The 10,871-nt window shown below is 45.2% G+C and overlaps 1 long non-coding RNA gene across 1 annotated transcript; it reads right to left on the bottom strand.

Moving 5' to 3' along the window:
* Window positions 1-295: 295 nt before the first annotated feature.
* LOC116085251 lies at window positions 296-3,599 on the bottom strand. The gene is made up of 2 exons (XR_004116464.1): window positions 3,319-3,599; window positions 296-664 (listed from the first exon to the last, which is right to left on the bottom strand). It is a non-coding gene; the product is annotated as an uncharacterized LOC116085251 (long non-coding RNA).
* Window positions 3,600-10,871: the final 7,272 nt, after the last annotated feature.

The raw sequence follows: 10,871 nt of genomic DNA, 5'->3' as shown, positions 1-10,871 counted from the left end.
AGTACCATCCCAAACCACAGAGCACCAGTCCTTGAATCCCAAGTACTAGAAGGAGATATCTAATTCAAATAACCTGTTCATTAACACCATCCACCCACACACACAAACACCCACACTACAGCACACATACTAAATCCATAATAAATAAATGGATGTCAAAAATAAGTTTGTAGGAGTGCATTGTGCTTGGGAAGTGAGAACGCAGCCATCTTTCCTACATTTCCAGTCTAGCTAACATTCTGATGTGCTAAGTTTGTTAGCAAGATTAGGACGCTACTTTACTTTCTAATAACTATTTTACTTCAGTGACAACTTTATTTGCTTGAGATCAGAAGAGAAGTTCAAAGGAAGAAAGGAAGAGATGGAGGGGAAACCATAGAGCAGGCAGCTGAGACCACACAGCACTTCACAAGAACGGTCCATCCATTGCCATCTTGGGCTGAATTCCTGCACATATTTCTCAGGAGAGCTGTTTGTGGCTGGCTGTTTTGCAAACAGGAGGAGGCTCAGAGCTACCATAGGTCTGCCGCTTCATATCAGCAAATAATGTTGAAAAGGACGCCTTGGCCAGCTAGAGCCACTCCTCGTCTGATTACTTTCATTAAACCAGATGCACACAGGAACTTGCATCAGCTCAGCATGACAAGTTTGCTTCTCCTGAGCTCTGGAAAAAATTTTAGTGGCAAGAAAGAGAAATTCAATTAAACACAGGCAATCTAATTCAAGCCCTGCTCAAAGGAGATGGGCCTCTGGGACCCTGTGTTAGTTACTTTTCTTGCTGCTATGACCAAATGCCTGTCAGGAACTGAGGGACAAAGTGATCATTTTGGCTTGCCATTTGAGGACAACACAGCCTATTGAAACCAGGAAGGTGGGTAAGACTGTTTGCTCACATCTGAGTGGATCAGAAAGCAGAATTTAGCTATAAACTTAAGGTTGATGCCAGTGACCAACTTTGTTTAGCTAGGCTCTACCTCCCCAAAGATTCCACAACCTCCTCCAATAACTAGGAGCTAAGTATTCAAACACCCAAGACCATGGGAGACATTTTACACCAACTCATAAGAAACCCTTAATAATGACTTTATTGCAGACAAGACCATATGGGAGAGGAAAATGCATGGAATTAGGAGGCTTCTTTGCGTCTGACTCCAGAAGGAGATGCACTCTCCCTGCCCAAGGCTGGCCTTCAGGGACCTGAAGTGGTTTCTTTGAAAAGTCAGTTAGTTATGTCAAATGATGTTTGCTGGGGCACACAGGTGAAAGAATGTTTTGCTAAAACATACACAAGTGAAAAGATGTTTTTCTATAGCACACACATGAAAGGACATATGATGAAGGATAGAAATACAACCCCACAGACAGTGGGAGCTGGAGCATTGGTTTGGTTTGCTCCATCTCGATATTCTTTGTTAATGACACATACGTCTTGGTTTGCCTTACATTGTGATTTCCTGAGCTTTGCTGTGGTGATGCTAGAGTGAAATTAGCCAAAGAACTTCTTGCTTGGTTCCTGTAGCTTCTTGCCACAGTCTCAGGCCAGTAGGGCAAGCCTTGTGGTTTCTTCAGGATTGAACTGCTGCTAGCTGCTAGTTCATGTGTGGTGTCAGCCTACCCAGAGGACTGAACTGCTCATATCCTGACAATGAAGACTGGACTCACCCCCAAAGAAGTATTTCTAAACAGGTATAAATTTCCCCTGTATCCTAGTAACTTTTCTTTTCTATTATCTCTGGTGAGTGGTGGGCTAGAGGAGAGGTTGAACCCTTATTAAAGTAGGTTAGAAAAAACTTATTCCTACAGAAGCCATCTCCTGTGTAGTACAGAACATGTGTTTTCACAAAGCAGCAAGGCATCCAGCTGGAAAGAGCTGCCTGCCACTTCCCATGACCCCTGATAAGAGTGTGAGAGTTGAAACTCTAAGAGTTCATGAGCTGGAACCTTGGTCCATCAGTGAAACAGTGCTGGGAAGAGGATGTGGTTGGACGTGCTGAGCCATGGGGAACAGGGCCCTTTTGGGGTATGCTAATCCTTCCTCCAGGAAGTTCTCCATCATACAAGACTGGGTTGGTTACTGGCAGCAGGCCAGCAGACAGTGGACCGCCCCTTTTACCCTCCCTCTTCCGCATACACTTCCTGGGCCAACCTACTCTTTCCATTCCTTGAAGCAGCATGAGATGCAATCCCAGAAACAAGCCTCTATTCTTCATAAATAATCCAGTCCTGTGAATTCTATTATAGCAACAGACACTGGGCTGAGAGAAACTGGGTGGTGGGCTTTAACTAAAGAGTAGGGCCCCATGAATGAGGAGGATGCTCAGCTCACAGGCTTCATAGGCAGCACAAAGCCCTGCCTCAGACACACAATGGAAGTCTGTATTCAGCCAGCTCCTTCTACTTCTGGGAGAGAACATGGTGGAGGAATGGATGCTGAGGTGTCGTGACAAAGTACACAGGAGTCATTCTGCATGAAGAGATCTCTCCCAGGAAACATTGGTCTTTTCTGTGTCAGCTAAGAAATTGTCCAAATCCTGTTCTCTTTAGGAGCTAATGGTATTGTGCTCCTGATAAGGAGGTGGAAGATGGGGATGGCTAAACTCAATGACAGTCAGTGGGCTTAGTCAGGGAACTGAGCTCTAGTTCTGACTCAATACAGGAGCCTAGGCTGGAGAACAAGGAGGGTCCTGAGTGAATGAGTAGTTCCTCCACTCCTGGAGCCCATGGTTCCTAATGTGAGTGTGATACTGTGCAAATTCCTTTATGGGAATTACTTCAACACATACATGCACACATAGTAGACTACATACCTGCTGTGGTCAGGATGTGGTATTCTCTTGCTGATACTTGATTCCCAATGTAAAATATTAAGAAGTGGTGAGCCTTTCTAAACTCAGGGGAGACTATCCGGTTGTGCAGTTGTTTAGGTGACCCACAGTCCTATAAGTAGCCCCTCACCATGCTCTGTAAATAAGCCAGATGCACTCCTTGGTTGGCCACATTAGACTAGGCCATTACAAGATTAATACAACTTAGTGTAGGAAAAACAAACGAAACAAACAAAAAACCCACCTAGTAATCTGAACACTTGAGGCAGAAGAATTTTGAGTTCAAGTTTAAGCTCAGCCTGGGCTGCATAGGAGTTGAAGACCAAACTGAGTTACACAATGAGTTTCTGCCTTAAAAAATTAATGTATCTCAGTGATAGGATGCTTTTCTAGCATGTGCAAGACCCTGGGTTTGAAGAGAGAGAGGCTAATAGAGAGATGAACAAAGTTCCCAGAGAACGTGCTGCAGTCTATTGAGCCTGTGTCCACTCACCCTTCTGTTTTCCTGCCGCTTTAGAACACAGAGAGAAGCCCTCACTTGGAGCCAGCAGATGCTGATGGGTTTCTTGGACCCTCAGATAAACCTCTATGCTTTATAAATTACCCAGTTGTGGGAATAGGATGGAGGATTGGAGGGTAGGGGTGGGAGTGGGTGTTGGCTTCAGCGCCTCCAAAACCCATCACAGCATATAGACGGGCCTCACAGGCCTGTTGCCAAGGCAACAGCTGCCATATTCCCAGAATCCATTGAGCTCAACTTTACCCGTGGCCACCACATCACCATACATATATTTATGGAGAACGCTCCTCCCTCGCTCCCTCTCTCCCCCTCTTCTCTTTCTGCCACCGCCCTATCTCGCTCTCCCAATTAAACTTCTTACAGGTGGAACTGTTTGGGCCTGGTGTGGTATGTCCTGACTAGAGCTGCCATTCTAACACATCAGTGGGGGAAGAGGCAACAGAGTCACATGACAAGTCCTGGGAAATCTGACTCTGGAAGCCAACATCAGGGAGCAGATCTGAGTTTATTGTGCAGCCCATAAGCTTATATACAGTATATTAACCAATCCCAAGCCCCTAAATCCTTAGCCAATCGTATCTCACACCATTACCGTGCTCCAATGAAAGCCCTGCCTAATAAGGTAGCTCAAAAGGAATGAGGGAAGTGTGGTCTCCTGTGAGGACTTCTACGAAGATGGGGTCGGGGGTGGTGGCAGTAAGTGGCTACACTTTGGCCTCGGTTCCTTTTTGCTGTCTCACCGATGTAGTCGTGAGTTTTAGCTTCACCGTTTTGTGTTCCTGGCGGGCTATGCTGTTCTAGCTATCCACCGAGGCTCTCTTTGGATCCTCGGATGAAAGATGCACACATACATTAGCTTATTTTTAATATGTCTTTTAGCTCAATGGTTGAGCACTTCTCAGCCTCCCAAGGCTAACAGGTTTTCCCTTTACTCCTATCTCAACACCTAAATCTACCCTTAGCTTTGCTGCCCTGCTATTCTGTGGGGCCCATTGGCCTCTGCTGCCCAAAATGCTTCTGGGCCCTTCTGGTGGCCTCTTTCTCTTTCCCCTACGTTTCAGCTGATATTCCTCCTGTAGCTCTAATTCTGTTCCATTCCTCTCCCCAAAGTCATGGTGATTTCTATTCTCTCCTTGGTTCTTTGCCTGCACAACTCCGAGGGTCCCGCCCTGTATCTCATTTCCCAGCCATTGGCCACTGGCATCTTTATTGATCAAAAGCCAACTGCGAACAAAGACCTTCAGCATCAGTATATGCAGGTTCCCAATTAAATGAAAGCATCAGAACCACTCCCCTACACACTGGTGTGCTGGGAGCCATCTGAGGTCTAATGCCCTGGAGGGCCTTCATCTAACGATGTGTAGGGTCTTCGATTAGCAGGAACCTTCACATCTCACTCTCCATCTTACTTTCTCCTTCACAAGATTGACTTCCACATCCCCCACACCCAGTCTCAGCCATTCAGTTCTAGTCACAGAAAGTGCACTAAGGTAGCATATTAGAAACTCGTCTTTATCAGTTACATCAACAAATAGAATCTAATTTTTTTTAAGGCAAACTTCTGATCTCCTTCACAGAAATGCTGATTTGAGAATTTCTTCCATGGGGGAGAAGTAAACAAACATCTCCCCACCTCTTATCAGGCTCCAAAGGCAAACTCAAGTGCGGTTCTGCTAGAATCTAATGTGGTAAAACAGTCAGTGTATTCGGCTTACATACAGAGCATGGTGAGGGGCTACTTACAGGACTGTTGGCCACCTCCCAGACAAGTGCACCACCAGAAAGTCTTACCCCAGCCTACATGACATCTTCCCCTTAGCCACGTAGATGGAGTCCTCCCTCCAGTTATCCTCAGTCTGTATATCTCAGCACCTCCTGAGACCTGCAAGGCCACCTGCAGTTAGGACAGAATCACATAGAAATGTCAGGGAAGTGATGGAGGGAGCCGTGGGAACTCAGTCAAGGGTCCAATAACCTCTCCCATGATTTATCTATAGAAGAGAATGTCAACAGTCAGTGAGCTGAGCTGGGAGTTTGAAAGTAGCCATGGCTTTTCTGATGATGATGATAGCTGTCATGTTTCGATGACAGCAGCCCACAGCAGATGCTGACACTCTGGGTAAGAGTCATCTTAATGTGCCCCACAAGACCCGGATACAGATGACCCATGCACCGTGATGTTAGTGAAGCTCTGGCTGGCTCCTCTCAAGTTAAATATGGCTATTTTTTTCCTGTGGAGTTTTTCAGGAGTGGGTGTGGACAACCATTAAAAGTATAAATATAGCCGGGCGGTGGTGGCGCACGCCTTTAATCCTAGCACTTGGGAGGCAGAGGCAGGCGGATTTCCGAGTTCGAGGCCAGCCTGGTCTACAGAGTGAGTACCGGGACAGCCGGGGCTACAGAGAGAAACCCTGTCTCAAAAAAAAAAAAAAAAAATATATATATATATATATATAGAACCACTTTGTAACTTGAAGACATGGTCCAATACAAGGTGGTCTTGTGGGTAGAACCTTCATTGTCTTCCATAAAACCTTTTGGATCTCCCACTGAAATGGTTTAGATTTCTTATGAGGCTTATAGAACATTGAAGTAAAGAGTCTTTATGATTTCCTTTGTTTGGTTGGTTTGGTTGCAGTAGGGATGAAACCCTAGGCACATGTTACCTCTGAGCTACATGACCAGCTCTGTAGTATAATTCCCACTGTCTTGTGTATGTGTTTTTCCCTCACCAGGTCTCCCCAAAGCCCAAAGCTTTCTTGTGTTTCTAGCTTTGTGTGCCCTTTGTCAATCAGGGTGAATCCAGCTGCATTTTGCTTAAAAGAGAGTCTTTTTAAGACCTCACGCTAATCAATCTTGTAATGAAAATGTTATCTACGCAGAGCTGTCACTTACCACATGTTTGTGGCAGATCTAGAGACATCACAGCCATCCACAGTGGCCTCTGGACATTATTCAGGCCCTAAAACTTGCTCCAGCTTTGGTCATCACTGCTTTTCTTCTAGATTCTCCTTTAAGTGAGGAGACGTACCCACAGGCTGACTTCTCAGGGTCAGTGTCCCCACAGGCTACCTGGTGAGGAGGAGTTACACAGGCCTCATCTCTTCATCCTCAAGTTCCCTGACACACAGCACACACATCATCCTTCCATCTTCTTTAAAGCAAATGGCTGTGTGGCTCCATCTGCTCTGGTGTGACACCCAATGAACAGGCTGAAAGGAATGTGCAACACTGAATAAATAAACAAGTAACAGAGATGGGAAAGGAGAGCCATTGGTGAGAGAACTAAGCTCTACATGTGGGAGACAGGCTGAGGTTGAAGGCTCCTAGGCACCCCCAAGACGACATGAATCCTAGTAAAAATGGTACCAGAAACCACTTATGTGGGAGTTCTGAAAAACTGTGTAACTGTCATTTCCCATTACAAATATATTCATAAGTTATTCTTGGTTTAGTAATAGAGTTAAAGGAAATCAGACCTCATGATAGACCAACTAACTATTCTGGTCTGACATTGCACATAGTGTACATGTGTTGGAATATCATGCTATACTCCACAATACAGAATATTATTATGCATCTATTAAAAATTAAAGTGTCTTGGGCTGGGAATGTTGCTCAGAGATAGAACTTTCTCAGCATGGGGAAAGCATTGGGTTCCATCTCCACCATAGCAAAAATATTAATTAATTAATGACTATTGTAAAAACATACAGATATTCCTTGGTATCCACAAGATCCTTTGTGGGTATCAAAATCTATAGATGTTCAAGTCATTTACATGCAATGGTGTGGTATTTACCTATTTATAACCTATATGTGGCTTCCTACATGGTAAAAGCCCTCTCTAAATGAGCTATAATGCTCAATACAGAACAAGTGCCTTACACCTGTTTATACTGTATGGATTAGGAAATACTCACAAGACATAAACTTCCTTATAGTTCAGCACCAGTGAAAAAACCTTGGGGTGGTAGGCAATAGTCTCACTGGGTAGACAATGGCAGCATCCTCCTACACGTGTGTGACTAGGCAACTTGGAACAAATGTATATGGGATGTGGATGATGGTGTGTGAGTGGTGGGTGTTCACTCACTTTCTCTGCCTTCATCTTTTGAAGATCAGAGGAATGTGGGGTTCTCACAGAGCAAGGCTGTAGGGAGTGGGGTGATGAACAGTCATCATTGCCTCTGTGACATTATTGTCTCAGAAGAAAAGGAGTCAAGCTGATACACAGATACAATATCCTGTAACCAGAGATTTTGTTTGATTTGTTTTTTTCTGAGAAAAATGACTCTTCTCTCAGTGCATCTGTGGTGTCATTAGATTAGAAAAGAGCTTCAAAACATCTGTTCACATTAGCACCTACTAGAACACACCCACCGGGGAAGTGTGTTCCTGAGTCACGGAAGATATGAGGAGGGAGGGGCTGAGAACAGAGCATTGTATGAATGCAGGCCCATCTTCCATCACTGCCAGATGAATGGGATGAAGAGAGGGGCTTCTGGTGGGCCTGACATGATGCTAACAGATATGAGCCCCCAGGATGCAAGATTCGCTGGATACAACTTGGCTTGTAAGAAGACACTGGGGAGCATTTTCTTTGGTTCCTAATTCCTCACACTTGGCAAACCTTGGGAAGGAGCTCTTATACTGCCTCATAAACTTATACTGACTTATAAACTTAGAATGAGTACTCCAGCATGACCTCCAAGTTCATAAGCATAGACGTCTCAACAGTGCTGGGCTAGAGCTAAAGAGAAGACATGGCCTGGGATGGAGGCAAGACAGTGGGACCCGGAGACCTTCATCCCACACGGATGTGCTTTATGGACTTCACAGAGTATGAGAACATTTATTCTCTGTGTGGCGGTTTGAATGAGAATGGTCCCCATGGGCTCATGTGTTTGAATACATGGTCCCAAGTTGGTGGAACTGTTTGGGAAGGATTAGGACATATGGCCTTGTTGGAGGAAGTGTGTCACTGAGGGGAAGGTTTTGAGATTCCAAAAGCCCATGCCAGGCCGAGTTAGTGCTCTGACTTTCTCCCCCTCCCCCCCAGTGCTCTGTTCTTCCCTCCCTCCCTCCCTCCCTCCCTCCCTCCCTCTCTCCCTCTCTCTCTGCCTCCTGATTGTGGATCAAGATGTAAGCCATCAGCTAGTGCCGCAGGGCCATGCCATGCCTACCTGCTGCCATTCTCCTCATCATGATGGTCGTGGACTCATGCTCTGAAAATGTAAGGCACAAATAAGCTCTCCTATAAGTCTCCTTGGTCATGCTATCTTATCATAGGATCAAAAGGTAAAGTTCTGAGGTAGGTTTATCTGATGCTTTATCTGCTATAGTTTGAATGTGCTCCCCAAGCTAGGTTTACATATTTGGAAGGACTTTGAGAGGTGATTGACACTAGGAGAGGCCATGATGCTCCTCTGGTTGCATTAATTAAGAGGAGGTGACCCGAGCTGGCTGGTGTTTGCCCTGTCTCTTAACAGGATGCCCTCTGCTGAGTTATAATACTGCTAAGGTACCTCTCCAGCTGCTGGCCACTGCATATTGAACTCTTCAGCCTCCAGAAGAGTGAACCAAGCAAACTCTACTGTTTAATGTCTGCTGGCCTGCAGTTTTCTCTTATGGCAGCATGAAATAATCATGGAAAAGACCATCTGACTTACTAATTCCAGTAACAGTTAACACCTGCATAGGGCTCCGCCCTCTTCCAAGACCTTTGCTAGTGTGTCATTATCCAGTCAGTGACACATAAAGTGACTTCTAAAAGTCTCTCCATACCTAAGGTTCTAGGTTGATGTGACCGCCCCAAAGCTCACAGAGATGGCAAGCCTCAGAACCAGGCGTCTAGCTTAGGCACAGTTGCCCCAACTCTGGGGTCTTTCCACTCTGCTCCTGAGATTTCCCAGGTCTTGAGATGTTTGCACTTGGGTTTTGTTCTGGTTTTGCTGAGTATTTGGTTTGCTCTGCTTCTTTAATATCCTTCTGACTCTGCTGTCTCAAAAAGGAACAGGAGCCCTGAGATGGGCTTTTTAGGGAAGAATCTACCTCTAGGTCACCGAGTAAGCAACTCCTCACCCAGTTCCTGTAAGCTGCCCCAATAGACTCACCGGCTCACCCAACGAGAATTGAGTAACACTGTGTCTTTGGTCCATTGTCTGCTCTGTGTCTGTCTTAGGGTTTCTATTGCTATGAACAGATACCATGACCAAGACAACTCTTTTAAAGAAAAACATTTAATTGATTCTGAGGTTCAGTCCATTATCATCAATGCAGGAAGCATGATATGTCCAGGCAGGCATGATGGGAGCAGATCTGAGAGTTCTACATCTTGTTCCAAAGGCAAACTGGAGACCAACTTCCTGGCAACTAGAAGGAGGGTCTTAAAGCCCATGCCCACAATGACACACTATCACACCAAGGCCACACCTACTCCACTGGACCACACCTCCTAATAGTGCCCCTCCCTGGGCCAAGCATATTCAAACCACCACAGTGTCTGATATGAACACACATTTGTCCAAATCCATTCAGGAAAAAAAAAATTACATGACAGACATGTAAATAGGAAGAGATCCACTGTGAGGGTGGGTGGCAGAGAACAGCAAGGGGAGAGGAGGGGGGATTGGGACAAATTGAAACAAAGTATAATGACCCATATGTATAAAAACTTCATGGTATACTTCCTTTGTATACTATCCAAAAAAAAACAAAAAAACAAAAACAAAACAAAACAAAACAATAAACCAAAACAAAAAAACCAAAAAAAAACAAAAAAAACTAAAAAACTTTATACAAAGGTTTAACTATCCACATTTGCTCTTTCTGGCTCTCCACAGTACCCACCACTTCCTGGGGGCTTATTTCTGGCTGTTATATGGATTAGTTTGTCTTGTCACAAAACGACATCCTCTCCCATTTATCTGCTCTCTTCTCTAAGCTACAGGAGAATGCATGTCTTCCATTAGCCACCTGCGTCGCTTCAGCCCAACACCATTGCTGATCCACACTTACAACCTTCATTAAAATATAGACTAGGAGTAAAATGACCACAGTAGAAAGGGAGGATGTGTCCAGAGGAATGGGCCACCCAAGGAAGGCTGGGGGCCAGCGTAGGAAACATAGAGGAGAGAGGCTTCTGAAAGTCACTGTGGTTCACAGCCATCCAGAGACAAGCTGTTGGGAAATCCCTCTCCTCTTCGAATTGAACCCTAGTCCCACGTTCTGTGGAAAAGTGCCACGTTATATCAAGTAGCTGATTTCTTAATAAGCTAATTCATCTCTTTCTTCACTGTAGCACCCTCTCGCCTCCATTCACCATCTGGCCTTTTGAGTATGTATTCATGGAACCCGGCCAAGACGTTCACAGGTTCTGAGTGGGAAGCATGTGCGTGAAGGATCCACTGCCAGTGGTACAGTTCCATGGCCCAGAGCCAATCAAGATGCCTGTCCTCTTTCCTCCAAGTGTGAGCATTTGTGACTCGCAGAGACATGGAAATAGACTTTTTAAGGGAATGGTG

The sequence above is a fragment of the Mastomys coucha genome, unplaced genomic scaffold, assembly GCF_008632895.1.
Source record: "Mastomys coucha isolate ucsf_1 unplaced genomic scaffold, UCSF_Mcou_1 pScaffold9, whole genome shotgun sequence".
Classification (NCBI taxonomy): Eukaryota; Metazoa; Chordata; class Mammalia; order Rodentia; family Muridae; genus Mastomys; species Mastomys coucha.
Note: the sequence above shows the minus strand (reverse complement) of the source record. Positions and strands in the feature narration are given on the sequence as shown.